A 26,251-nucleotide genomic window follows, 5' to 3' on the forward strand; every position below is an offset into this window, starting at 1 on the left:
AACTTAATCCTCAGAAGCATGAAAGCCCACTCCTCCTCACGTGCGAGGAGAACATTTCTCTACTGAAGCTAAGGAAAGAGGACTACTCCATAATGACATGGCTGTAGGACAGCTGCAGTAAGGCTAAACACAATACTAAAAAAACCCCCATACATTAAACCACCAGCTGAAGAATCCTTTTACCGTTAAGCCTGGCCACCCAAACTGCTCACAGGTAACGAGACCTTACTGGCAGGTAAAGGGAGATCGCCATGTGTGCAGAGGACAGTATCTTGCCATGGTCTGTCACAGCCACCGGCAGGGAAGGGCAAAAAGATTCCCACCTTCTCCTGTTGTGAAGGAGATTGCCAACGCAGTCGATAGATTTCAGCTCAATATTAGACATGAGAGAAACATAGAATATTGTTAACTGATGGCTCCACTTCAGTCTCTCCTTGTTGATACCAGATCTGGAACTGCGTTGCCCTGGACTGAAATGCAGGTTTTACCTCTCAAAATACAAAGTAGAAACAAGAAAAATCCCTTTGAATCTGAAAAGACACCAATACTCAGCACAGATGCTTGTGCAAGAACCTCTGACTAGTGGCAAGATGTGGGAAGACCATTGCTTCTCAGACCCTGTTGTTCCATTTGAACATTTTTTTTAACCCAATGCTAGAAATGTTCTAGATACTGATGACGAGAAGTAATTTATTCCAACAGTCTACTTTTTACTCAAAACCACCCTTTTCCAGTCTGATTGAAATTGTGGTCTCCAACTTTTACTGGTCCAAGCACATTAAGAGTGAGTAAATAATGCCATTGTGAGCAAGTGAGAGCCTCCCCAGCTCACTCCAGAATAGTGATACGATTCAAAAAAAAAAAAAAAAAAAGGAGAAAAAGAAAAATTGTATTGCCAAAACAACTATAGTCAAGGGTCTGAGCTTTTCAAGTTCTAATATTTGTTATTGCTATTACAAGACTTCACTATTTCTGATATTCTTAAAAAAAAAAAAAGAAAGAAAGAAAATAAGAAAAAGAAGATCGTTTTTCTGAAACATTTCAGGCTAACATAGTAAGATGTCCTAGACAGTTTTCCAAGTTTTAAAATCATCCCATTTCAAATATTGGTTAATGTAAATCTGGAAAGTTGCCTTGTCTGGAGTAAAATCACACACAGACTGAAAAAGGATTAAGTTTTTTGTTACAATATATGCACTTTTTATATTTTAACCTTCCAGTGTCTGGAACGGAAGAGGAGAGTTGGGGAATAAGGAGACCAAAGAGAGAATGGCACAGTTCACTGTGACGCTGCTGCTGCAGGTTTGTGCTGTTTTTTTGCAATACACAAGGTAACACAGGGCACCACAGACACTCGTGTGTTATTTTATAGTGTGGCCTCTCCTTGTGACAGGTTAACACATGAGGAAATGACACAAGTTCATACCATCGTGGGCACTCAGTTCTCGTCTGTGCTATTCATAGCTGAGTGTTCAGGTTTACAAGGCTAGACTAGTTTTCCTGTGTCCAAATAAAACAGCTAGATGGATCCAGTTGGATTTTCCAAAGCACAAGATAAACGTCTTTCCCCGAGACACTACGAATATCAATCACACCAAGTGTGGCCACCTGCTTCAGATTCATCTGCAGAGGATGGGCTTTTTAGATATATATCACCAAGACTGAGTTTCTGATTCCTTTTTATTGGTGAGTTTTTTCCACACACTGAAGGAGACATCATGATAACAAAACCATTGTGCGGGACAGCTCTGCACCAGAGGTACCTGAGCGACAGGGGTATGGACACATACCATGACCGGACTCACAGTATTGCCAAGACAATGGAACTATACCCAAGCTTAACAACCAATGACTTTTTGCCTGCTATTTTTAATGGTGATTTTTGCTCAATTAATTTCAACCCTCTACCTCTACCTGATGTTTCACCTATTTTGTTTTACAATTTTTGCAATAATTGCAAAAAAAAATGGCTTCATATTTGCAAGCAACTTACTTTCTGCTTTTTTGGGTATGAATAAATGTTTGAGACAAAATTTTCTAGAGAAAGAGGCATGCATACAAACACACATGCACATATATGCACACGAAGAAACCAAAAATATAAAATAATATATATTTCAGACTAACAAGCTGATATCCAACTAAATATTAGAAAAAGATGTTCTGACCATTTATGATTCAGAAGGATCCAAAACTAACGCAGACTCCAGACAGAGATCACATTCAGTGAAACGGCTCCACAAATTGCATCATACAACACCATGACTGTGATAATGAATATGGATAGCAATTACAAAGTCAACGTCTGCATTTCTTAAAGATCAAAACAGACTAGGAATGCATCAGTGGCTTCTCAGAATAACCTAAAGAATGATTTGAAAACACATTAGTTCAAAGGAGCATGAAAACTATGGTGGCTTTTCACAGCAAATTTTAAATTTTCTGCTCTACATGCATTATTAGTCATACTTCCTACTGGTGGGGCTCTGCAGGTATTCTGTGCCTACAGAAGTAGGGCTCCAGAAATAGTCTTTACTGCTTTAGTCCTATGACAGTGGCACAAATTACACAGGATACTTAAGCTTCTTAAGAACCATATTCAGAGGGAACATCACACTGGAAAGTAGGTTGTGAAACAGGGAACTGTCCAGAGAGTTTGTTGTTGAGTTGGGTGTTCTGTTTGAAGTACTGGTTGCATACCCTGGAGGCAGAGTCCTTCTAAAACACTGATACAGAAGAAGATGCAACAGTGAAATATTGTACATATTTACACAAAACACAGTATGCTTCAGGACTATTTTAGCTCCTCCCAACCCAAGGCTGACCTACTATCAAAAGATAAAGGTTCACATTTCAGAGGTGGAACTTCAGAATTCCCAAGGAAGGTCTCTTCAAAATGCACATGCAAATTACATCTGTAATGAGGAGGTGATACCTTTTTCCTGGCTTTGTATATTTGATACACAGATACTATAACACTACAGGATCACACATTCAAATGAGAAGTACGAGACACCAGCTAACCACCTATAGTCATGCCAAGTAACAAAGAACAAGTATTTGCCAGTTTCAAATACAATGCAAGCACATCAGAAGCGGACTCTGCTCTCAGCTCAGCTGGAATAAATCAGGGCAGTTCTCCCTGCAGCGGACACAACTGCGTAAAGTTTTGGCAGCTAAGGATCCAGTTCATGAACATATAGTTCATTTTGAAAATAAGTTACCAAAGTGCTAATCTAATGAGTAGGTGAACAGCACCTACTTATGATAAACCACATCCCCGGTTAAACTGTGGCACTGCTTGCCTAAAGCACTGCAAACACACAATGACCCCTTCTCCCTTGCCAGCTACCCCAAGGGTGAAGGGAAGGACACCTGGATACAGCAAGGGAGCCACTGAGACTTGAAGCAAAAGGAAAGACAGAGGAAAGGTAAAAAAGATGAGCTCATGTGCAAAATAACATAATCCATGGGCTCAAATATAGGCCACTGGAAAAAATGATACTCAGAAATCCCTAATACTTGGAGGTGACGAAGCACCACTGTCCTAAAGACCTGGGCCAGGTACTGTGCTGGCATGAAACTTGAGTAGTCTCTGTCCAAAGAGACAAAGCCCAAAGAACCCAGAATATTATCTTTCTCATAAATATCAATTGCATGCTCTGGAATAGCAAACCTAGCCAATGTTGTACACTCAGTCAGAAAGATGATATGGCTTTGTTTTGATTTCTTGAAAAGAGTATGAAAAAGTTACTTCTTAATTCATTTGGTTATTTCAAAATAGAGGCCTGAGAGAAAATGCTTAGAAGTTATTTCTCCGTTCTTTTCATAGCTTCCATTTTTTGAAAGGGCATCAAATCCTAATTCCATCTGAAAAAAAGGAGCAATGATAATAATGCAACATGAGGAGGGTCAGAGCTGAGCTCTGTTCTTCTCATTTGATAGCCTCCTGTAGGTATCTCTGGAGACCTCTGAGTAAAAGATACTACAGAATGCTACTCATCGTCCCTCAGATTGATTTTTAAAACAAAAAAAAGTATGATTGTGACACTGTTCAAATTTGACAAGCGACTTTCGCACACAGCCAGCAACTCAGTTTGCTGTTTGCAATGTATTTTGACAGAAGGGATTCCCAAGGTCTGTCTCACTTCTCCAAGTACGTAGCAAGCTACAAACCAATTAATTGACCCGTTGGTGAACAAGGGCCACAGCACAACGTAAAGAACCCCAGACACAGACCATAATTAGAGGCAGAGACCCAGGCACAGAGGCATTCAGTCCCTCTCGCCATTCTTCTACAAGCAAGTCAGGTCTAATGCACAGCCTTGGATGAAAAGGACTGTGGGCACCTGCACATTTTTCTACACTTACCTAAACTTTTTAAAAGATCTGCCACAAATTAATACATTACTCCTTATCTACTTTACTGTTCCTCCTTGCTTCTAGTAGCAATTACACTTACATAAAAGAAAAGATACTTTTAAATATAGTGTCAAGTACATAGTACCAGAAGGCTGGAATAGAGCAACCTACGCTATCTATTAAAAAAAAATAAAGGGGGACTGAGGGGAATAAGAAGCAGTGATGAATTGAAGACAGAACAAGAGTGGAAAAATATTCAAACAAACTATTTGTTAGCACCTGGAAGAAAACAAGTTGTTGAGTAACAGCTCACGTGGACTTGTCAGAAGCAATTAGTGTCCAAACAACCTGAAGTGCCTTCAGGACTGGATAACAACCTTTGCAAATAGAGGAGAAACGACAGATGACACTTATCTTGACTTCAGTAAGTTTGGACACTGACACACCCATTAGCAAATGACGGAGATATGGTCTAGACATAAAAAATACAGTAGGTAGGCTGCAAGACTGGAAAACTGCCCTGAGAAAGCAGTTATCAGTGATTGCTAGTTAAAATAGAAGCATCTACCCAATTAGGTGCTGCATAGAAATGAGATTACTACAGTAATGAGTAAATTTGGGTTGCTCAGCCAAAAGACTGCTGAAGGCGCTACATAAAACCAGCCTTCAGGTATGTAAACAGCTGCCACAAAAAGCAAGGGAATGATCCATTTTCCATGTCCATGATGCAGTTCTGAGCTGCAGCAAGGAAGCTTTGGGCTAGATATCACAAAAAACCTTTAGGCATCAAGGATAATGACGATGCACTAGAACAGGTTGCCCGGGGAGGCTGTGGTGGTGACTGGAAGCCTTTAAGAAAAAGTTACACAAATACCTATCTGGAATATCATGGCTACAATCTACACCCTCTTCTAATGCAGGACCAACGCAGCAGCCTCTTGAAGTTCCTCCAGCTCTGTGTTTCTTCTGTGATAACTGGCTATTGGCAAACAGCTGAAGTTCCTGAACAGGCTTTATGAATACATCTACTGATACCTATATGTGTCAGATATATTTATACAAAGTCATTCCAGAACGTATGTCATTAGGTCAGGTCCCAGAGGGTGCAGATCAATACATGAACTCTACTAACATCAACAGACCTGCCCTCCAGCCAGCCAAAGCCGTGCCCAGTACACAACAAGGTAATAACAACTGGGAGCACGGAGCTGAAGCTGCCATGCACAGAAAGCTCCCACTACAGCCAGTGTGAGCAATAGGCTTCTAAAACCCTTCCTGTGGGAATGATTTCTACATACGATTAATTACAGATATACAGACAGATTCACTTAAAAAATTAACAATATTTCTTCAAAGTTTCCTGGGTAACGCACTTGGAAGTCTGCTCCAGCTATCCTGCAACTAGCTAATAAACCATAACAGCTCCATAAGTTAAAGAGATAAGCTTTGTGTTAAAGGAATTTATACCAGGATATTTGAAATGTATGATACAAGTATAATGAGTAGATTCTCTGTGGTATTAAGATCAAGTTCATGCTTAAAACAACACAGTAAATAATTATAACTGATACTCCATCTCCTGGTCTTGAATTCCCCAAACTAGGATGCTATGTTGCTTTCCTCCACTGGTGATTCATTATCTTGCGATTGCTTGTAATATTGCTTGAGAAGTTATATCCAACGTGTAGAGTGACGGCAAAGTTTTAGTAAAATTACTATGCTTTTTTTTTTCCCTTAGTCTTTGGAATTATTTCATGCTAAACTTTGAACTTACTGCTGTCACTGATGTGCATTTCAAGTTTAAAGCAAAACAGTCCAATAGCTGAAGCCAAAAGTTTGACCTCCGTTATAACTGCTGTAATCTTCTGGGAAAATATCATCTTGACTCTAATTTCCCTTTTCAGACTCACCATGCTGCTGATGAGAAATAATAGTTATTGGGGCTGTAAGGCCAAGATTAATGTCTGGCCCTGAAAAAAAAAACCGAAAAAAACCAACAAAAAAAACCAAACCAAACCAAACCCCAGTAGCACTCAATGACACATGAAGTTTCTCCATTTCTCATGTACGATCACCTCCTAGACAAGCAAGCTGGACTAGCACAGCCGTGAGATGACGAACACTATCACATAAAGGAATATTTAAGATCACATGAAAGTCTCTGGTTTTGAGCACACGTGCCTTTTGCAGTGTAACTGATTATACCACGGAGCATCATCATCTGACTCGTCAGTTTAGACGGGAAGGTCTGTAGGGCTGGAAAAAGTACTGTGAGATCAACAGCGCCTCATGCAACAGGGTCCTGATCTCTCACTGGGGCTTGAGCAACTACTGTAATACAAATATTACGACATTCTTCACTTTGCCTCAATTGGATAGTGTTGTTAGATGGATGCAGCATGTTTCTATCAAGAAATATTTGGCCGCACTTCTACTGGAGTTAAATGATCCCTGTAAATACATGGACAAATTGTGGTTGGCCCTTAACTCCACACATCAGAAAACCTCTCTGTCAGCAGCTGCAATACGGGGTGAAAGTTGGCTGGTGCACTAGCAGGACCAGAATGGGAGCAAAGAAAAGGATCTCTGTTACAGGAGCTGTGGAGAGCCCTGACTCACTGAACATGGAGTTACAGCCTCCCCAGATGGACTGTTCCTATCCATGGATGTTTTACTTAGCACCTCTCAATAAGACGAGGGGGGTGGTGGGAAGGAATATCCAGAGTGAACTTCTTTCTCTTTTTTCATTTTTACTGGCATAGAAGAACAAGACTGCTTTCACGTAGAACTTTTTCTTTGGTGCCATCAATAAAAGTTTAAAGTTCCTTGTCAAAAAGTGATGAAAGAATTATAAACAACACAGAATAGCTGCCAATGCCCCTGAACTAAGAGCACTCATGCCTACCTGCTTAGCTGTCAGTACCCAAAAATGGTACCACTGCTTCTTAACGCTAAAAGTAAGATGGGTATTTTGGTATTTGCTTGAGGTTAACAAAGTCTCTAAGGCAGAAGGGTCCCAGGCTCTCACAGGCTTTCCAACTTCCAGTCAGAGACATGAATTCTCACCAGAAGGACTCTGAAGGAGAAAACGCCATTTGCGCAGCACATGTCACGTATTTGCTCTTGGTGATTTTAGCCAAGTCAGCCACTGGTAATTTTTGCGTCCAACCTGAAGAGCATGAATTGCAACAATCCAAACTAGAAGTTTGTAAAGCTCATCTCACCATACCCAGACTTGCACAAAAGCAGATAAAACAAAGCCTCTACCATATGTCAAACAAATTGTTTCTTCCACCTTGGAAAACTTCATGGGAGGATGAGAGAAGTTTCATCATGACACTGAGGCTTCATACTGCTTTGAGGTTTCCCATCACTGTTGATAAAAGTGTAGCAATCAGCTCCTCAGATGAGTTACTTTTTGTCACCAGTGGTTCTGTCAGTTGTGACTTTAGGTCAAGCCAGGAACCTCTCATCATTTGCTGACTTCGCTCAAGGTTCATGGTAAAAGCTGAACCAGTACAGACAGAGAGAAATCTATCACTTATGAAGGTGGCATGAGATTCCATAGCATCTCCAGATACCTCTGAAATGCTTTAGGAAGAAGGCAAGAGAACAGTGACAGATTTAGGTATGTTAGACTTGGAGGCAAATAACAGAAAGCCTTCTCCACAGGAATAATTTTCCCACTGGGACCTCTTCTGAAACACGTCTATGATGAAACCATGAAAGGAGGATAGATGCTTCCGAACTTCTTTTCAGAGGCTTAGAAGACAAGTCTTCTCACTCGTGTACTTCTGATAAAGGCCCCAACAATGAAAACTAAGGAATTAATTTTAATTAGGTTTTACCAGGAAACCTGCAAAATTTCATTTCAAAGAATACTCCAAGAAGTAAAGCATTTGCAGTGGTGCTGACAGCAACTTGTCTGCAGGTCCCCAAAGCCAGAACGCAATGCTGAAGCACTCCTCCTGCCCAACACTTCACCTCAGCAATAGGGCTCAGGTACTCCGCAACGCTCAGGACTCCAAAACCAAACCCACAAATCCAAACATACTCACAACTTTGAAAAAGAAAAAAAAAAAAAAAAACCAACAAACCATACAGGAATCAGAACATTACAGCAGGCATCCAACCCTAAATATGCTAAATATAATGGAATAGGATAAACCATAGACCTAGATCCTGTTCTTAGCAGAACACAACTGAACACAGCAGAACACAACAACAAAGGAGGCTGTAGCGAGGTGGGGGTCGGTCTCTTATCCCTAGTAACAAGTGATGGGACGAGAGGAAACGGCCTCGAGCTAGGCCAGGGGAAGTTTAGGTTGGATATTAGGAAAACTTCTTCACCAAAAGGGTAGTCACGCATTGGAAGAGGCTGCCCAGGGAAGTGGTTGAGTCCTCATCCCTGGAGGTATTTAAAAGACGGGCAGACGTGGTGCTTGAGGACATGGTTTAGTGGTGGACTTGGCAGTGATAGGTTAACGGTTGGACTTGATGATCTTAAGGGTCTTTTCCAACCTTAACGATTCTGATTCTATGAATCATATGTGGATGATTATACAAAAAGGGGATTCACACAAGGTGATAGTGACGGTGGCCAGGCACGTGGGAGCACCCAGCTTCCCTTACTGGGTATTGAAAATAGCACACAGAGAAACTTGTACCGGATTGCCCAGCACAGATTATTATTTTTAATCTATTGCTATTTATAAGAGCAAGTTGCTCTCTCTTCTTTTTTTTTTTCTAAACGAGTGGGCCTCACTGCTCAGCTATTCTAACTGGAAGATTTAAAAGCGGTCAGGAAATTTCAGGGCTGCCTCACAGAGAGTGGAGGAGATGAAAGCGAGTCCCACGGCACAGGCTCTGTTCCTCTCGCCCCACCTCTGCCAGGAAGCGCTCCTGTTCCCCTGGCAAGCGGCGCAGCTGGCTGCCTTCTGCTCAGCCCAGGGTCCAGAGAACAGCCTTTCCAAACTATTCCCTGGCTGGAGGAGGAAATGAAAGCAAGTCATTTTCAAGAAAAGCAGGTTGGATTGTCCAACCCTTTCACTCTGGGGAGAAAAAAAAAAAGAAAAAGGAATTATACAAGAAGTAAAAGTGTAACGGAGAAGGAAAGGCAAAAGAAAACTGTACATTTTTTTGCGTTGCAGAGAAGTCAAGATTCACAGACTCGAAGCACAAGCAACACATCTTTAAATGATTAAGATAAAGACAGTGGGTAACAGACAAATGTTAGAGACAGAGGGAAGTGAAAGTTTTTAACCACATTAAAATCGTGCAATCTTTCCTGCTTCATAACAGTAATGACAATTAAAATTATTTACACCCTGGTCCAGTGTAAATGAGGAACAGGAAAGGACAGAGATTGTAAACCTCTCTTAGGGAAAACTCTCCAGCCAGTAGAAGTTAGTGCCACCAGCTGCCTCCATGCAGGAGGTAGAGGTGCTCAGCTTTCAACTCCTTCCTCTATTTTTCACTCCAACTGGCTTAGGAAGCTCCCAGGCAGCTCGCTTCTGAAGATCCCTAAAAAGCTTCATGGACTGCATGGGAAACATGGCTGCTCACTGAACCCAGAGACTATTATGGAGATAGACATGGAAGGATTAGGAGTTGCAGAACAAACAGTACAGTACAACAAAGCTTGGAGGAGCTCGTCTGCAGAGCTTCATGTACAACTAGCTCCAAATCATTGCTATCAGAGAGAAGATTACTGTTGAATATCCGGTCATTCCCTTTTATACAGTAACTTGTCAAAACCAGATTGTTCCCTGAAGATACTTGCTAGAGTTAGCTCCAGTTTAGTGTTAAGAGGATGGACTCAATGAGAGTATCAACTCTTATTATTTAAGTACAGATATTCCTAATTCCACAGTCCTTTTACTAAGTCCTAATTACTAGGATGAGTTATGATCCATTCTGCCCTCTACATTATTTTTAACACAAGTGAAATTTCTTTATAGGTTAAAGGCTCAGACCAAGGGGTAGGGTAGGCAGAACACCTCCACTAAATACTTTGCAACATGGAGTCACCAACTGAGTCAGTGACTTGGAGGTCTCCCATGTCTTGTGCTATTGAATGTGGAAAAGAACCCCAAAAACATTATTTGCCTTCCAAAATTATGGTTTCTGGCAACAGAACTAACCTCACAGCTGGAGTGTCTGGCCCCTTGCTTGTCTGAGGGAAGAGCTGCCAACTGTACAAGCACTAGATAACCCATCACCACCTACTTCCTCCTCTGTAGTTAGGAGCTGTGGGTAGCACTGCTCCCACCAGCACAAGGGCAACCAACTCCATTAGGCCATGCCTTTATATCTGGTTCCTGCTGAGATATGGTAACTGTCTGATCAGCTGGTTTCTGGAGACCCCTTATTTTAGGCCCCTGGCACTTCAACAACTAAGCACCTTCAAGGAGCCAGATGCAGGTACTGGTTTACTTTGAAGATGGAACTGAGGTGCTTTCGTTACCCAGATGTGACAGGAAAGATTCATAGCTTAGGTAGAAGTGATCACCTCATGTTCTGCACAAAATCAAGAAGTCCCAAAGAATTGCACAAATTCAGCTTTAGTATTATGAAGGAGACAGTTATACAAAGATGAATACAACGATGAGCTGAATCGACTGGACAGAAGCATTTACAGAGTAAAGTGGAAAGGATAATGGACGTACACTCAGTGTGCTGGACAGGTAGAAATGACATAGTTCCACAATCAACAAATAAGACCATTCAGGTCAGAAAACTGTCTGTGGCAGAAACCGAATGCAACCATAAGAAGATAAAATTAAAAAATGCAACTATATATTACAAACAAAAGTAAAAGTAATAGCTGCTGAGAACTACTATATATCAGAAAATAAGAACTGCTATATATCAGAAAATAAGAACTGCAGATAACAGATGAGAAAAATCAAATGGGCATACCAGCTTCATGGCCAAGAAACTCAAACATGAGATTTACTTAAGTACTAAGGAAGCTTAACAGTGATATTCATCCATTACAAGACAAAAACTGTTGAAATAATAATACAGAAATATGAAATACACTTCTGTAGATAAAAAAGCCAGGCAATCATAAGATGAAAAGACAATTATTATTTTTTATTCCAGCAGCAACTCAGGTGGTCTTAAAACAATAGCTACTACAATCAGACATTGTAAAACAAGCAAGACCAGATAACTTGCATCAAGACTTTTTAAAGAGCTGTCCAAGGAACTATCTAAATTATTAAAACTGGCTTTCAATAAATCCCAAACACTGGAAAATATCTTAAAGATTTGAGGCAGAACATATTTGCTAATATACAATGCCTAAACAGGGCTACCCGTGCTATCTCACATATACAGTCAGCCTTATATTGATCCCAGAAAAAATATGCAAAGTACAGGAATGAGAATCAGCTCAGAGGAACTAAGGGAGTATAACCAACATCAGCTCAAGAAAAACATATCCCACTGGTCCACAATCTCAGTGAGTGAGACCGCTAGTCCTGTTGGTAGGACAACTGTTTTAATATAATGCACTTGGGTAGCTGTAAGACATTTAAGCTGGTGGAACATAATGATTTCATTAGGAAACAGGAACAACAGGACACCAACATGGCCAGGCAGTAAATGAATCAAAGTCTCGTGTTTTTATGAGAATCAAAATACGATGGTAGACAGGAAACCCGTTATTGAGAGACAAGCTTCTAACAAGGTCCCATAAGGCTCATTTTACAGTACTCTACTATCTAATATTTTTATCCATCACCTGGAAGGAAACTAAACCAATATTAACCAACTGCAGATGAAATAATGATATGAATATGTGACAAATAATGAAGATGCATCACAAATACAGTGACTTGAATCTTGAATCATCAAGATGTAAATGTCAGTAGAATCAATATGAAAATACAAGTGTAAGACAGAGAAACTAGACCATACTTACAGACTACAGGACTCCATCCTGAGAGTCAGCACCTCTGAAAAGGACTTGGCGAGGGGGGACGACTCTGGTGGATAATTACCCAAGTATGAATTTTTACTTAGAATCATAGAATCATTTAGGTTGGAAAAGACCTTTAAGATCACCAAGTCCAACTGTTAACGTACCACTGCCAAGTCCACCACTAAACCATGTCACTAAGCATCACATCGACCCATCTTTTAAATACCTCCAGGCATGGGGACTCCACCACTTCCCTGGGCAGACTGTTCCAGTGCCTGATTACCCTTTCAGCGAAGAAATAGGTGTCCCATTTGCTAATCTCCAGTCAACTGGGACCTCCTCGGTTAGCCAGGACTGCTGATAGATGATGGAAAGTGGCTTGGTGAGCGCTCCTGACAGCTCCCTCAGTATCCTTGGGTGGATCCCATCCGGCCCCATAGACTTGTATGTGTCTACATGGTGTAGCAGGTCGCTACCCATTTCCCCTTGGATTATGGGGGCTTCATTCTGCTCCCCATCCCTGTCTTCCAGCTCAGGGGGCTGGGTACCCCAAGAACAAGTGGTCTGACTATTAAAGACTGAGGCAAAGAAGGCATTAAGTACCTCAGCGTTTTCCTTGTCCTCTGTCACTATGCTTCCCACCACATCCAATAAAGGATGGAGATTCTCCTTAGCCCTCCTTTTGTTGCTAATGTATTTGTAGCAACATTTTTTATTGTCTTTTACGGCAGTAGCCAGATTAAGTTCTAGTTGGGCTTTGGCGCTTCCAATTTTCTCCCTGCATAACCTCACGACATCATTCTGGTCCTCCTGAGTCGCCTGCCCCTTCTTCCAAAGGTTGTAAATTCTCCTTTTATTCCCGAGTTCCAGCCAAAGCTCTCTGCTCAGCCAGGCCAGTCTTCTCCCCCACTAGCTTGTCTTTTGGCACATGGGGACAGCCTGCTCCTGCATGTTTAAGATCTCCTTCTTGAAGAACGTCCAGTCTTCCTGGACTCCTTTGCCCTTCAGGACTGCCTCCCAAGGGACCCTGTCAACCAGGCTCCTAAAACAGGCCAAACTCTGTGCTCTGGAAGTCCAAGGTAGCAGTTCTGCTGACCCCCCTCCTTACTTCTCCAAGAATCAAAAACTCTATCGTTTCATGATCACTATGCCCAAGATAGCCTCAAAACGTTACAGCACCCTCAAGTCCTTCTCCGTTCACAAACAACAGGTCCAGCGGGTGCCTTCCCTAGTTGGCTCACTCACCAGCTGCACAGGAAGTTATCTCCCCCACACTCCAGGAACCTCCTAGACTGCTTTCTCTCTGCTGTATTGTATTTCCAGCAGACACCTGGTAAGTTGAAGTCCCCCACGAGAACAAGGGCTAGTGACTGTGAGACTTCTCCCAGCTGCTTATAGAATACTTTGTCCACCTCTTCATCCTGGTTGGGTGGTCTATAACAGACTCCCACCACGATATCTGCCTTGTTGGCCCTCCCCCTGATTCTTACCCATAAACACTCAACCCTATTTTCACCATCATTAAGCTCTAGACAATCAAAACACTCCCTAAGATACAGGGCTATCCCACTGCCTCTCCTTCCTTGCCTATCCCTTCTGAAAAGTTTATAGCCATCCACTGCAGCACTCCAGTTGTGCAAGTCATCCCACCATGTTTCTGTGATGGCAACTATGTCATGGTTTTCCTGCTGCACAATGGTTTCTAGCTCCTCGTTTGTTGCCCATGCTGTGTGCGTTGGTGTAGATGCACTTCAGTTGGGCTATTGATCCCACCACCTTTTTGGGGGGTGAAACCCTAACTCCTATGTGATCATTCTCAGGCGGTTTCATGGTTTCTAACACATCCATAACCCTTAGGTCTTTGCTGCCACATGAATCTCCATCCCCTGCCTCCACTGAGACGGCAGACCAAAGGACCTCGCTAGCACACTGTCCCTCAAACACTGGCGTGCCGCCCCCAGGCTTATCTCTAGCGAGCCTGGTTTTATCCCTTTCCCCCTTCAAATCTAGTTTAAAGCTCCTTCAATGAGCCCTGCTAACTCCTGTGCAAGGATCCTTTTCCCTCTTTGAGACAGGTGTACCCTATCTGTTGCCAGCAGGCCTGGTGTTGTGTAGACTGACCCATGATCAAAAAACCCTAAATTCTGCCGGTGACACCAGGCTCAGAGCTGGGTATCGATCTGCTGGCTCTTCTTGTGTCTTCCCTCATCATTCCCTGCAACTACAAGGATAGAGGAGAACACTGCTTGTGCTCCTGATCCCTTAACCAGTCGTCCCAAGGCCCTGAAGTCTCTCTTGATTGCCCTCGGACTTCTAGTTGCAACTTCATCACTGCCTACCTGAAAAATTAATAATGGATAATAACCTAAGGGCTGTACCAGGGCAGGAAGTTTTCTCTTCACATCTTTAACTTGGGCCCCAGGGAGGCAGCAGACTTCCCTAAGAAGTGGGTCCAGTCTGCATATTGGGCCTGCTGTTCCCCTCAGAAGAGAGTCTCCTATGACAATGACCCATCTTTTTTTTCTTTATGGAAGCAGTTTTGACGCAGGGCATAGGCTGACTTAACCTCTGCGATACCTCCAAGCTAGGTGAACCATCGTCCTCGTAACTGTTCAGTTCTACTTCTCCTTGTAGCACTGCTGGCAAAGTTACTGACAAAATCAGCTGCATGAACTGTGTAATATTGACTTAGAGCAGAGTCTGCAACATGCACATACTTGATAACAGCACAGCCACTGTTGAAATACTGTGTCCAATACTGTTGTCCACAATCTCAGCAGTATATGAATACAGCAGAGGAGTTTCAGAGGGAAACAGTGAGAATAACTGAAAAGGCTAGGAAGTATCTCAAGGAGAACAGCGTGTTAAACTTAAAAGAGCTGTGGCTCAATCACAGTCTATGGATCTGAAACACACTCGAAGTTGGGTAAAGAAGCCCATGCTGAGCTCCTGGCTGCCTCATTGCAGGGTCTTCCAGCAGCCACGGCAGCTTGCTCTCAGCCAGATCAGTTCCTGTCTGAAAAACATCCCTCTCCTACGAGTGCCTACACAATGCCCACAAATTTGATAACGGGTCTTCAAAATAGCAAATGAAGGTTTAAATCCGATTCAAATGCTAGAACTTGAAGCTAAACAACCTAAAACACAAAGATGCTTGTTTCTAGTGAATGTAATTAATCACTGGAATAATTTACCAAACATGGTATGAACTCCCTTTCAAAAAGGAATTAATTCAGCAAAACTCAATGGCCTGGAAAATGCAGGTAGGGAGACCAGAAGACCATTATGATGGCTTCCAGCTTTTTTAATCTGTAAGTGTCCATTCTACCGTAACTCAAAGCCTCCTAGAGCAATGTCAGTCTCATCCTTTCTAAAGTACAGAATGATATCAATTAGTCATTAGCTGTGAGTGTGAACAGACCTGGAACATTACACCCTGAGAAGAACATCTCATCCCTGCTGAAATGAGTATCTCCTTCAGTTGTAAGGCAACGTTCATGTTCAATCAGAAACCTGCTTGCAGGTCTGGCTCTCGTTGCATAAAGGCGCTTTATAGTCTGTGACATTGTAATATTGCCTTAGCTTAAACGAGAACCAAGCCCTTTGGTTTCATATCCCACATCAAGTGGCTTTGGATCAAATCTCATCCCAACGGGACATAGGAAGTACCACATAAATAAAATATAAACCAAGCTTTTTTCCTTTCTTTTTTTAAAAACAAACAAACAAAACCCCAACAACCTGTGGTGGATGTTGAGTCCCCCCAGGCTTTGAAAAGTATATAGTAGCAGTACAAACACGATATAAAACAGCATTCAGGACATTTCTAATCAGCAAAGCAGATTTACCTGACTCAGGCTTCATCTAATTAAGAGGCTGGGATTCTCAAAGGCTATAAAGGAACCACTCCTTTAGGTGCTGCTTAAAACCCCGGCCACAATGACTATTCTGCTTGCCTAAATAATCACTGCACAGACTCCAGTTTCAACACCACAAGGAAAAATCTGGAGTGGCTTTACTGACTCAAATTAAATTGCTCCAACTTTTCATCCATGCAAAAAACGTACCTCAAAAGTTAACTCATTTCATGAGCCACTTTGAGACGTATCAAGTCAGAGAGGCTTTATGTAAAACCACATGCACCTTCATGCTATAAGCACAGCTCCTGTTCCCAAACTATTTGGCTTTCCAGCTTGTAAACTCAGCATATATCATGCAGCAAATTGACTTTCAGAAGTTGTTCTCCTGGCTCCAGCTCTACTCAGCACTGACTTTTAGGATTTTATTGATAACATAAAAACACCTTGTTGGCTTAGCCCTGACCTTTCTTTACAGTCCACTGCACAGGGATTTGCCACATTCTTATTCACAGCCTTTAGATTCTTCCCTGCTCTGGGCGCTGAGGTCTGATTTTGCACGTGTTTATAAGAAGCCTCTGGATGTGGAGCGATGAGCTTGTAGACAAAAACTCGCTGTAGGGAGGATGATAGAGATATATTACGGCATGTTTATTTGCCAAGACCTTTGCGGTCAGATGGTCATTTATTTTAGGCAGGGGGATGTGTGGAATACCTAAGAAGTACAGGACATGAACTCATGCCTCCTTCTCTGCATTCTGCAATTCTTGCCATATTGCTGCCATATGCTGTTCCCAGACGACATCTGCCATCAAATAAGCTACTAAGGTGTTTATTTTTAAAAGTGATTCTTCTCTTTTTTTTTGTAAAGCCTTATGCAGAAGAACATCTCCAGTGGCAACTCAATAAAAGGGAAAGCACCACATTACAGTAATACATCCCAATATATCTTGAAGATGTGGCTCTTCCCTGAAACAAAGGAATGGCACTTAATACCTGATCCAAAGACTTCTGCAGTCAATGGAAAGACTTCCAGTGTTTTCAGCAGGCTTTGGACCAGGGCCCTTAATCTGGGGAACATACTCTCAAAAGGCAGAAAAATTGAAAGGTTTGACTGTATCACATGTATAGCTGGCCTTGTGGCAAGTGTGCATGAAGCAGATTCCTTTCCAGACTCTACCTCAACAAATACGCTTCCAGCCAGAGAAAATTAAGTCTCCCAATAAAGTGGGTAAACAATAGGACTTCAACTTGGAAGGAGGTGAGTTCCTTCAGACATATGATATTGTTGTCACTCAGTATCTGGCCACCTTTATAAAGATCTTTTTCTAGATCCTTTTAGGGTTCTTTTCTTCCCTGACTAGCAAGGGGAACGTGAAGTTTCCAAATACATGGCTCCTAGCATTGGGGAGAAACGCAAGCTTGGATGGGGGAATCCAGATTCAAAGAAGGAGAGAAAGCCCAGACCCCCAACAATCTGTTCCGAGTCCCTCCTAACTGGGACAAAGCTGCTCGCTTAGCTCCCTTGCTTTCCAAACTGTATATGCTGGCAGGGAGCCTCTCAGTTCCTATCACACCACCAGATCAGAACAGCAGATTTACTTTCAAGAAAGCTGGAACTTGTTCCTCACTCACAAACCTAAAGATGTATGTATGTCTGCTCCAATAGCCTGCCATTATATGCTAGGTAAACACGCAACAAGCACAAAAAATGAAACGTACAGACATCTTTCAGCGTACCTCAATGTTGAAATATGGCTACTTCACTTCCAAAGCGTGCATCAGGAAAAATTTGTGTATAGAGCAGCGATTGGCACAAGACATATACAGCCCTTGCTCTGCCAGGGAGGCCCAGAGCCAATTACAACAGCCAAGAAAACTGGGCTGGATCTCTCCGAGATTGGGCGAGAATGAGAACACCAAGGATCTGCATGGATCCAACACATCTCCAGGCAATTTAAAATGTCCTATCACGTTGGAGAATACAATGTATCACTTAGCCTTCCCTGAGGGCAAATATCCCCCTATACCCCCTGCAGGCATTTTGATGAAGAAATGAACTGCTGGTACAGCATTTGTCAGTGGACCTGAAATCCGGAAATTTTGCTTACTAGGTAAGTGCTCTGTTTCGGTATTATCCAATCAAGTGGATCAAAAAGTACATCAAAACCTCCAAGCACGAAGGCCAGGAACTGCGATGCAAAGGGAGAAGTTGCCCCTCCATCGTCACGTTCATGGGGGAGCAGAGACATCTCTCAGGTTTGCTAACCTGGGCCACCCCTGGGACCAAGCAGAGGTGGGAGAAGGAGCAGCAGCCTGCCACAGGCTCCGGTCAAGGCTAGACCCCGACCATGCTGTGCGGGCCAGCCACTTCTGCCATTATTTCAACCCACTGCGGCATCTGAAAAGGGTAAATTTGCTGCATCGTTTTTACACATCACTTGGAAGATGGGAAGCTTTGCAGGTGTTCTTCTTCCTAGTGTACATCTTGGCAGTCCTAGAGAAGATCTTTATGACTGTGTGCCCAAAGCCCAAAAAAAGTCATTTTATACATATTGGACAACGCCTACTCGAATAAGCAACGACTATTCTCTGTTCAGTTTGGGGTACTGTAGATCATTTGTAAACACAACTGTGGGCTCAGGATTAATAAGTATTATTGCATGAAGCCTTCACCAGGTATGGGATTGCTAGGTACTCTCTGACCACTTCAAAAGAGTCAGTGCTGCTAAGATCTATTAGTTTTTCAGCCTACTGAGTACAAAGTCCACCTAGAGGGTTGGGGTTTTTTGTGGGTTGCGTTTTTTTTTTTCCACATCAAGAAATGAAAACCAACATGTTCTGATTCCTATCTTTCAGTCATCACTACGGTAAAGATAAGTTACCATCACTACTTCAGCTGAGCTAGCTGCTGAATTGCAAATGCTATACGTAAACAAAAACAAGTAAGAGAAGGAACTTCAACTTTTAAAATTCAAGGCAGGGGTTTAAAAGAGATGAAGCCAGTGAAAACATTGGATACTAACACCAGCCAAACAGGGAAAAATAACGAAGTTGTAAGCCTGAAAAATTGAAATGGAAAGAATGACAGATTTACTGCTGCATTTGATGCACATAACCACTGATAGACTCTCCCCAGGAAGTGTTGAAATTACCATCACTGAAATGAATCCAGAAGCTAAAAATTAAATTATCTTTCCCAGAACATTCCAATTTGGGCTTTGGCAACAACAGATGTTTTAATGCTCTTAAATATATGCACGCGCGCGTGTGCACGCATGCACACACGCACACATACGCTTAAGTACAGTATCCTCTTTCACGCAAGACCTCCCTCTTAGTTTTCACAAAGTCAGACTGAACTTACGGTCATTCTGCAAAGTCTTTTCTTCAAAGTCTCTGCTCAAATGCACAACTGTCAGATTAAGCAACCCATAAGGAGTCTTACAGCAGCTCCAAGTTTTGAATGAATGGTTATTTGTGAAGTCGCTTGTCAAGACAGATGTGGTATTTGTCAGTGCAGTGTGGGTTAGATATGGTGGGAAGGAGCCAAACAAGCAACGTGAAAGGTCAGTATCACAACATTTCCCTTCCCCCCCCGCCCAGTTTGCCTAAAATGATGCCACAGCTTTTGCTGAAGTGTAATACAGTAGTCTATTTTCATGCGACCTACCATGCTTATTTGAAAAGCAACAATCACACAGGAAAAGTAAAAGAAAAATGCGTGCAGAGGGAGAGAAAAACAGGAACATTTTGGTGCAAGAAAGCTACAACAGAGGGACAAATCCAAGACTGACAGAAAACAACACATCTTTAGAAATTTGATGATACTTGAATCAAGACCACCCTATGGAAGTTGAAACACAATGCCTTGTTTTTCTTGTATTAAAATGTAGTATTACGAGGATCACAGGTTAATTCATCTTGGGAGAGACATCTAGTCCAACCTCCAGCTCAAAGCAGTGTCAGCTATGAGGTCAACTTATCATTTACACTTTATACAGTTATTTATAATAACTTGAAGGCAGCATCCCACTGTGCTAAGTCCTATATAACAACAAAAAGAGGCTCCTGCCCTAAGGGGGTTTCAGTGGGAAAAAGCTCAGCTCTACAATGAAGATCTGAACATGTCAGTGAGCATCACACATGAAATTAGAAGGAACCCTCGCTCATTGTCCAAATGAAAACCTGAATGAGGGACAGATGTTCCAAAGATCCTCTCCACACTCTCAGTCATAAATCTGCTACAGGGATGTCTGTGAGGTCTAGCATCTCCTGGAAACCAAACATGGATACCAGAGGATCCAAACAGCAACACAAGATGTATTTCAGTGGAGCCTGTCTTTCCACAGTGAACAAGCAGTCTCAATGCGCTGCTGCCTAAACTCATCCCACCTGACCTCCTCCGCAAGGAGCCAGGAGCTTTCCAAGCAGCATGCATGAACCGCCATGCAGTTCCCTTTGGAAAACATGGCTGGTTTAGAGAACGCTACACTACCCAGAGAGGCAACTTCTCTACTCTGGACCAACTCGCAGAGCACCAAAAACATGTAAAAACCTGCTCACCAGACAGGTCTAACGAAGCCAGGTCTAGCACTTCATTTCTCCAGGGCCGATCCTGTGCCATTCGAGCTAAGAGAACCACAGTACTAAACAGGCCCATGAGTCATTCATAAATTCAAAAACAACTGGTCACACTGGAAGGAGATAAAACACAACACTTCACGCTAAGTTTCTTTTCAACTGCTCGCCCTCTTGTCACAGACAAATCTTTGAGTTTCTCCTCTACACCTTGCAGCTGTATGTCTTGTACAGTTGGGCGCCCAGCTGCAATCACTTAACAGCAGCAAGGACAGTGAGGACAAGCGTGGGGGAGCTGTTTTAAGAAGAAACATAGCTGCTTCAGATAGACTACTATAGGAAGCCAACTAACAGCGATGCTGCAGCTAGGCACCTCCTAGTCCACATCACAGATTGAACGGGAAACAAGCAACAGCCTGTGGTTGAAGGCAAGGATGCAAACTTTCCCTAAACAAACGACCAAACCAAACTTTTTAGTCTAAACAAATCAGCAGAATCATCTGTAACACAGTATTACACTAAATAATACCTGGGGAGCGTGTCATCCTCAAGCTAAAAGCTGTCTGCTTGAAAATGTGCAGCATGTGGTTTCACAACAGGAATGGAAACATTTGTGTGTCTTCACTCATGACTCGTTTTGTCACCATACCCTGGGCTTCTTCTCTTTATCTGTAACAGAGGAGCACTCCAGCACAGACACTGCAAAGGCAAAAGAAGCCAACTGCCCAACAGGGTCAGCCTTCTTCGGGATCATGGGAGTATTGAAGAGCATCTTCTTTCCTCTCTAAAAAATCCTGTAAAGCATTTCCTTCTCACTGGGCTCCGATGCCCAAATGACAGATTTCAACACAGCGAGAGGGATTTGAACTGTCTGGCTTTGCTCATCCCTGCAAATGTGCCATAAACCAGGCCCCAATTCAGGAAGCTAATTAGGCATACACAGAGCCTTAATGTTAATGAGTCCATTCATGTGTGTGAAGCTCCGCGTATGTTTCAGACCCGTGCTGAAGAAGCTCACCAAGGACGACAGCCAGGAGTTCTCATTCATCTTTTTGCTCAGCTCTGGTGAATGCAGGCATCTCAAACTGACAGCAAAATGCTGGAAGTACTAACTTCAAACTAACTGTTCACATGCAGCGCACCAAGGGTGAGCAAGGTTAAAACCAGCAGCTAATGAAGATGATGCTCTGCTTTCCTGGCATAATCACCTACTCACACCCAGTCCTGCAATTAAGTGGAGCCAGCAAGAGTGGCACGAGCTCTGGGTACTCCCTGCACATCTCCATCCATGAGCAGAAGACAAGGGCACATTTCCAGATAGGTCTCTGGGACTGTAAAACACTCGCACTGCCAACAGGCTGGGGAGCAGCTGGGGCAGTGATGCACATCTAACCTTTTCACTCACCAAATTAGAGTGGAAGTGCCTCTTTAAAACAGACACCAGAGATAAACTCAAGGAGGGTTACGGAAAGGACTAGGGAATATAGCCCTACATTTCTGTCTTGCAGATCTTCTGACCTTACAGTATTAAAGAGGGGTGTCACAGGTGTTTTGCTTTTCTGTAGGCTTCATCCTCTGGAAGAAAGGCAGGGACCAGGTACCATGCCAGACCGGCTTGTGGACCTCCCCCTCTCCCAGCCTGGCGCCCTGCTTACAGCAAGTCGCTGGTGATTCAGAAGGCAGGCAGGAAACACACGTGGTGCACCCCACCATCTGCTCCACGTGAGTGGGAGTGGAAGAAGAGAGCTCTCTTTGATTTCAGCTGCCCTTGGTTAGTGCACCAGAGCATGTTATTTTATTATCCCTCTTAGTATGTGGAGGACTACTGTCCAGAAAATTACTCTGCCCCTTTTTAAAGCCATTTGCAATTTCCTGTTTTTTTCATCACCACCTAGGAAGATTGCAACAAGTGCCATTCATGAACAAGGAGCAAGGAACTGTTCCTCCTACGTCTCTCCTCAGGGAAGCCTTCACATTGCTTCAGGTCCTCTCTGCAAACCAGAGAGTAAGCCTGGCAAACACCTCCTACAAGTGGTGCTCCAGAGCACGACCATAGGGCCAGCATAGCTAGAAGGTTTTAAAATAAGGTATTCCTTCTGAGACTGTTTCCATATCATTAACAACATAGGAAATCCTGAAAGATTAAGTTCTGCATTCTGCTAAATGCAAACACACGCGAGCCACGCAGCCGTAACCGTTAACATTGTGGTAATGATGCAGTCAGTGCCGGCAGATGCGGAGCACAGCCACCCCTGTGTGAGTAATTCTGGTACCCTGAAGACAAGGAGCCCACATATGTATAATTGCTGGTAAATTGAGTCCTTGCTGATAAAGTAGAAGCATGTCATTGTGCCCTGCCAGTTTATAATGTTGTCTTTCATGAGGCAAATATTCAGCAGAACAACGGTCTATGTAAAAGCAATATTCATAGTACAGAGCTCCTGAGAAGACTAATCCTACCACCCAGTGCAGGCTGGAACTCGTGGAGGCTCTTTCATACTAAAGTAGTTTAAAATCCTTGCAAAACCAGGCCCAAACCCAGAAGAACTGTGATTTCTTAGGCTACTGAGTACTTTCAGACCTATCTCCAAGAATGCAGAAAACTTGAACATTTACCTGCATTAGCCTTAAGCCATCAGTACCGACCAGCTCACTGACTGTGATAAAAATTGCCATGAATGCAGATGACGGAATTGGGCCCCAGGCCCCGCATACACGTGTAGCCTGTTTTCCTTGAGTATCCCAGTTATGCATTAGTATTACAATTTGCAATCCTTAACTGTGCTGGCATTAAATTTCTGTTTATTATCAGTGCAATGGCGATTATCACCCAGCCTCAAATAAATAACTAGCTGAAGTATCAGGCCCTAGGCAATCAATGAAGAACTGATAAGTAATAAACTTCTAATGTGATTCAGCTTTCACAGAAATCAGTATTTAAGCACCTACTCCGGTAACTTCGCCCAGGCACAGAATTCTCAAGAACTCTCTCTGATGTTGTGCTTGGTTTCCATATCCCACCTCCCTCTTTATACCGCTCTGTAAAACAACTCAACTTCTGACTGCTGACTGAACTTAGGACAGATTCACACTTTCAGTATCTAGTCCACGCTGTCGCGAGCCCAATGCAGGCAGGCATGCTTGACAGAGAAAAGCTTTTTCGTTTTTCCAAACGTCTTTGTAGTATTTTTTTCCACCACTACTTTTCACATCTGTTGTTTTTGGGTCCGGCAGTCCCTGACTTGCTGAATTTCCATGTATATTCTGACCTGGTGTGTCCTTAACCTCAACTGGACTGTCAAGCCAGATGCCAGATGCCCCCTTACTTCCTCAGTGCAAACTATCAGTAAACCTTAGCATAACTTTACTTTGAGCCTTAAACTAACAGCATGTGAAAAGATTAATATGAATAAATTCAAAACTAATCAGATCCCTTCTTTAAATGTTGACACAGTATTATTTATATCCCATAAATACCTTCTTGACTAAAATTCATCCCAGGAGATTGGCATCTTGCCAGTTCTATTCATATTTACTGTATTTATACAGTACAGTACAGGCCAAGGATAATATTTAAGACAAAATATGCCTTAGGGTATATACAATATCTCTTATAGTTTTCCTTTTAAATCTCCTCATTGCTAAAAATATTTAGTCTGAACTTTACAAAATGCCCCACAAAGACCTATCAGCAATCTGTAGTGATATATTGCTGACTGTGAGTATAATTAGAGCATATTTGTAATACTTGGGTTGTAGTCAGTTACTGAACGCTAACAACTTGTGGTAAAAACTGAACCACTGATCTTTCCCATGCCTTCCTTCCAGCAGCTTTTGACCTCCAGTGCGTTCACACTGATCCCCTTCTCCCTCCTGCCTCCCTCCGACGCAGCAGAAACCGTAGAGTTAAAAAAATTTACTCCGAGACGTCTAGGAGAAAGCGCCCGCGGCCGCCAGAGCCGCGCTTTCAACTTCTTCCTTTAAAATATGGTGGAGCGATTTCTTCCTTTCTGTCTTTTTTGGAAAGGTTCGCTCCATCCAGCATAACTAGAGAGCAGTGGAAAAACAGTTAACCTACTTACTCTGATGTTAGCGACAGCCCTTGCACAGTAGTACTGGATCTGCTGCTAACTGGCCCTCGGATCCCAAACGTCTGATGCACTCTGTTGGTAGATACCTGCAATCTCCTTTGCTCTTCCAAAACCTCTATCGATACTTCAGGACAAATCTGGCCTCCGACAACATTTTAAAAATAGATCCTCTTTTGTCAGCACCATCCAAGTCACACACCACAGATATTTTAATTTTCTGGAAAGTATGCAGCTGCATTTTGGACTATCGGGTCTTTGTAGTTTGCCCATGCGAGGAAAAAGGACAGATGTGCTCAGGATGGATGCACTTTACAGTTCTCAGAGACTCTCTGTTACAGGGTCGACTCCACAAGCCAAGGCACTCCTATCGGTCTTCCTAACCTTTGCCCACAGGTGCTCATCCCCCTGCTCAGGGTGTGATCTGATAGGTCTCAAAACAAAGTGCTGAATTCCACCAAAAACACCAGCAAAATACTACAGTGTACCAACGTGGAAAATAAATAGGCACGATTTCTGTGTTCTCGCTATGGCTATGAATTACACTGAACCTCTCTGCTTATACCCACGTGGCTCCAAATATACGCTTTTTAAAAAAAAAAAAAAAAAAAAAAAAAAAAAAGAGTATTTCTTCCCCGAGGGTAACAAGGGTGGAGTGTATTTATCATGGCTATTAGGGATGGTGCCATAATTACAATAATAAAATGGCTCTGACTGCTGTGATGTCCTGTACCTGATGCTGTCATTTAAGAATAAAGGAAGAAGTGGAGGCAGCTGCACCGAGCGTGGGGCTCAGATACCTTGGCTGGCATCCTAGGACTATCACATGCAAGACGGAGCAAGCCCCGAAGCTACAACTTGCTAAACTAAAAATAAGTAAGGGGAAAATGCAATTAGAAACTCTAGGATAAAGTTACCAAGATGGCTGCATTATCTATTTAAGCAAGAGGTATGCGCTTTTCAAAAACAGAGAGCAAGTATATAGGGCATCAAGTGGCGGGGGAGGGAAGGAGAGAAACGCGAGCTAAATGAAAAGAGTAGGGACTAGGTTTTGGATATGCGAACGGTGAAGTTATTTTCTGCTTCTGGTATTTCACTTTCCTCAGTATGATGATGATCTAGATTCTTTTAAGGGAGCGTGCCGCTTTTTCTTTTTTCTCTATACACTTAAACTTCACCACCAAAACAAAAAGGCACGCCATTATGATTGTTAATCATTCTGAGTGGATTTGGTCAGCACAGAGCATTTGTACTTTTTTTTTTTTTTTTTTTTTTTGGTGCAAAACGTGGCGCGGATCACCAGAAGGTCGTTAAAAACAGCAAAAGGCAGACGGGCTGAGACAGGTTCCAAGAACCGAGGCTACCCAGAAAGGAAAACTTTCTGCACCTGAAATGAAAGTGCCCATGAAGTGAAACGGGAGGCTGGCTGAAAT

The 26,251-nt window shown here is 42.7% G+C and overlaps 1 protein-coding gene across 1 annotated transcript in view; it reads right to left on the reverse strand.

The window, feature by feature from the left end:
- Positions 1–26,251, reverse strand: part of TGFB2 (transforming growth factor beta 2) — a 68,596-nt gene that overhangs the window by 40,390 nt on the left and 1,955 nt on the right. The gene's annotated exons all lie outside the window — the stretch shown is intronic.

Source organism: Nipponia nippon, unplaced genomic scaffold, assembly GCF_047370975.1.
Source record: "Nipponia nippon isolate SJK-2023a ecotype South Korea unplaced genomic scaffold, ASM4737097v1 scaffold_4, whole genome shotgun sequence".
NCBI classification, from domain to species: Eukaryota; Metazoa; Chordata; class Aves; order Pelecaniformes; family Threskiornithidae; genus Nipponia; species Nipponia nippon.